The following is a 4,296-nucleotide window of genomic DNA, read 5'->3' on the forward strand; positions in this document are numbered from 1 at the left end:
TGTCTGAACAGGGCAAATTGGCTTCACTGCTCAGTCTTTCCTCCAGCTCCTGTCTCTCAACCCTCTACAAAGCAGCTATGTCTGCCCGGTCGTTGTCTCAGCAAGGAGTGATAGTGGAATGCAGGAAAGTTTCTGCCCAAGTGACGCACCTGGAGCTCCTGCAAGGAGGAGGAGAATGCCTGGATTATGCTAGGTAGATGCAGGGAGAAAGAAAGAAACAGACGTTGCCAGGGATCAGAAGCTACAGCTGTGCAGTTAATTATACAAGTCAGTCCACACCCAGGAACATTCTTGTCTAACCAGGTTTGGGAGGAAGGGCTGTTTATATACATAGAAATGTTGGTTGGTTTTTTTAAAATAATTTTCATTAAAATGTAGCAACCAGTTCAGCCGCTTGTTTCAAAAATAATTTTTCTCGTTGTTGCCAGGAGCTGAGGTTACCTCCTTGCAGAGATGGGCAGGGTCGGAGAGACCATGAGATGCTGAAGATGGGTTTGTTAACTGGGTCATACACAGGCACAAAAATAATTATGGTTGTAATTAAAATGAACGCCTAGAATAAAGCATTCTTAAACTGGTTCCCCTGAGGCCTTACTGTATTCAGTAGGACAGGGAGGGGAAACGTATAGGTAATACTGGGTTTAAAAGACCCTATTATCTTTATTTTGATTTTGATGTTGTGTTTGTGAAAGGTCTACCCATCTCAACCTGGAAATAGCCCAACCATATATCAGAAGAACACAGCTGACCTGAAGTAAAAATGGGCTAGTTCTGTTTTTCCCACAGGCCATGCAATCTCCACTAGTAGAATAAAACCCCCATTGCCTATTTCATTGCATGTTCTCACTGAGATAAGCGTTCAGGTGTATCTTATGTAGCTCTTCTCATAAATGTCTGCTGAGCTGAGAAACATACCTGGAAGAGGAAATATTTTACAGCTAGATGGCCAAAATATTTCTTGTAAGAAAAAAGAACTGAGAAGGAATTTTAAAAATAGGTCTGTCTCCACTAGCTGTATTCCTGGGAAATATTCAATTTGTTGGAATCACAGCAGATTTCAGAAGAAAAAGGCTCTTTATAAACACTGGTGAACTGGTGAATTCAATCAGCTTGAAAAGGAGGTTGATCTTCCACTCATGTATCAATTTAGCATAGATTATGCTCTGAATTTCAGTGAGATTGCTCTGAGGTTAATGTCCAGGGTGTAAACTAACTATGCCTAAGATTTGCATTTAATTTAATTTTTTGCAGAATGCAATGGTGGTGTTGCTGGAGAATGTGATTTTTAGCCTGTAATAATTTCTTATTAGAAATCTCTAATGAAACCCCCGTGGGTAGTGTCCTAAGTAGTTGAGGAAAAATGCAGGGTCTGCATTTTGCAGCTCTTTTTTAGGTTTGGGGGAAATAGAGGTGCAGCCCAGAACAGGAACAGCATACATTTTGGATCTGATATGAAAATGAGATAGCTAGGAAGTGCCTGTCTTACAGATACGATTTCTAAGGGCTTTGTCTGTGCAAAAAGAGAGAAAAGGAAAGAGAAAATTTTCTTCTCTTCAACTGAAATGCATTTAGGACCCCTGGCTCATAGATCCAGCCCCTCTTACTGCCTGTATGTCATTATGGCTCTTTATATATGAGAGATGATTCAGTATATAGTATTTTTTTGGATAATAGTTGTTGGGAAAGGCCGCACTTTTTGCAGTAATTTCTAATGGACAGGTTTTTTATTAATAGGACATTAGTCTTTCATGAATCAGAAGTCATTCTCTGGCATAGGAAAGGGCAATGCTATTTTTTTTTTTTTAAATCCATAAAAGAAAAAGATTGGCTGACATATAGGTATTTCTTTCCCCTTAGATTCCTGGACTGAGCTGATCTTTATATCATCAACAGTACTATAAATCTCCAAGTAATTAAAAATACTGGAGGGTGGAGGCGCCTGTTCTCACGTGTACAAAAAAGACTCAGCAGAGCTCTTCCAAGCTAGCATTAATACTTAAGAAACAAAACATAGCTGTATGAAGATGTTTAACTTGAAAGAAAGCAGCCTTGATTTCTCTTGTTTTCCTGCTGCTTTGGTGAGATTTTGGAGTAGGTAAGGACTGATTTTTTTCATCTTGATTGTACTGATGCAAATCCAGAGTAAATGAGTTTTATCCAGTTATTCCAGGCAGACTCGGGAGTAACTGGGCTCAGGAGGAGGTTTATTATCGGTTCTTCTGTCCATGTAGAGGCACACACAAGACTGGCACCCTCCAGTAAGTCAGGTTACAGCTTTGCTTTGCCTGACCTCCCTGGATGCCAGCCATGGCTTTAGCTCCTCCATTTGTGGCAGTACTGGTGAAGTATGGCCATACTTGAGATGTAAAACATTGTAATGTCTGTCATCTAATGCTGCTCCAATCAGTCTCAGATGGGCTGTTGTCAGCCCTCATGACAGTCGCTGTGTTCCATAAAGTTGCAGGTTCTGCTTTGGCTTTGGCGGCATCTGTCCTTGCTGCTTAATGTTGAAGAATCCTTCGCTTAAATGCTCTGTGACAGACAGAAAAAGGGAAGTCATGTGCATATACACACATATAGACTAATGGAACCAAGTGCAAACTGGATTTCTTGAAGACGAATCTGTTTGCCAGTAGTCTGGGCTGGACCTCCCTCGAGTCTGCAGAAAGAAAAGAAGGACGTCACTCACGTGGGCGTAAGGACCGTTCCCTGCTGTTGCCCGTCACTTCTGCTTAATGCCACCTTCACTGGCCCCCTTTCAACGTCAGCTCACTCTCGCAGCATCCCACATGCCTGGCATTAGTGCCTTGGACACGTCCCACTCGCAAATACCTGTGAAACCATGGCAGGCCCACACGTGACCAGCAAGAGCTGAACGCATCACGTCTGCTGCCACACATCCTGGGACTGCAGCAAGCCAAAGGCCAAGCCCACTCTCTTCCCCATCATCTCTCTGCACCTCATCACACCTCATCATGTCTTTCTCGTGCCAAAAAATTGTTTGCAAATGGGGCCTACCTATCTCTTGTTATTTCTGGCCTTTCCTGGGCAATCTACTGTTCGCACTGGTCTGAAACTTGAGGTGCGCGTGGTCTTATGGGTGCGCATAACCACTGCCGCTGCCGGCTAATTCTGCATGGGAATCACGGGAGGATTACTAGAGCGAAAAGGTAGTTTGTTAGTTAGAGGGTAATTTGCTAGACAATTGGGGCTTCAGTTCGCAACCATATTTAGAAGACTTGTGCGCACACATGTATTTCAGGCAATTTAGGAGGCAAAGTAAAGTACAGACTGGACATCTCTTTATTGCAGACTTTATCTTTGCCCCTCACAGAGGGTGGCTCCTAATTTCTACAGCATGAGTTCACACTTGTGTAAGCATCATCTGTGATTTTTGCACCAGCTATCCCTACATTTCCGGCAGAGGACAACTGTCTCCTATCTAGTGCACTGCGTCAAGCCGATCACACAATATGCCCATGTCTATGCCTCTGACTCAGAGTATACACCCACGTTTGGCATCTGCAGTGCCTTTCATCTGAAAAACTCGGAGCGTTTTTCAAAGGTTCACAAATTAGACTTGACAACACCTTTGCAAAATAGGTCTGCGTTGCTAACCCCATGTAGCAATTAGGGAAACTGAGGCATGTACTGTGGAACTGCCTGAAATTTTTCAGCAAAAATTGAACTTTTTTTTTTCTGAAATAGCTAAGCCTTTTTGCCCACTCATTCTATTTTTTTTTTCTTTTTTTTACTATTCTATGATGCTTTTGTTCTTGTTTTGTACTTCATTTTCTTCATTCTCTTCAAACCAGTAAGTTTGGGTCGTTTATTGCTTGTTCTAAAGCGTTTCCACTGTGCAATGTGCCACACAAAAATCTTCATGGCTAAGTACCTAAAAAAAAAAAAAATTTTCCCCAGGATGGAAAAAGTGAAAAAATTTGGTCTATTTCAAACTAAATAGAATAGAAACAGTTAAGCCAATCCTGGGGCACTCCTTTAGACAGGCTCCAGAGTAGAGTTTCAAACACCAATGACTGATGAAGTCATGGAGAGTCATGGAGAATTAGATCAACCAGCCCATGATTCACTGGCCCCAGTTCTCACAACAACTCCAACCAAACTAGGAGCAGGGAACCTGTCTGATTAATTGCCTAGTCTGTGCTCTACCCACTAATCCACACTCCCTTTCCCATCCTATGTATTTTCAGTCCTTTCTCATTTCTTACACCTTTGTACAAAACAAGTCCACAGCTTGGAAAACATTATGCTGAAATGCATGCAGGCCATTCCTGC

This window comes from Phaethon lepturus, unplaced genomic scaffold (assembly GCF_000687285.1).
Source record: "Phaethon lepturus isolate BGI_N335 unplaced genomic scaffold, ASM68728v1 scaffold14439, whole genome shotgun sequence".
NCBI classification, from domain to species: Eukaryota; Metazoa; Chordata; class Aves; order Phaethontiformes; family Phaethontidae; genus Phaethon; species Phaethon lepturus.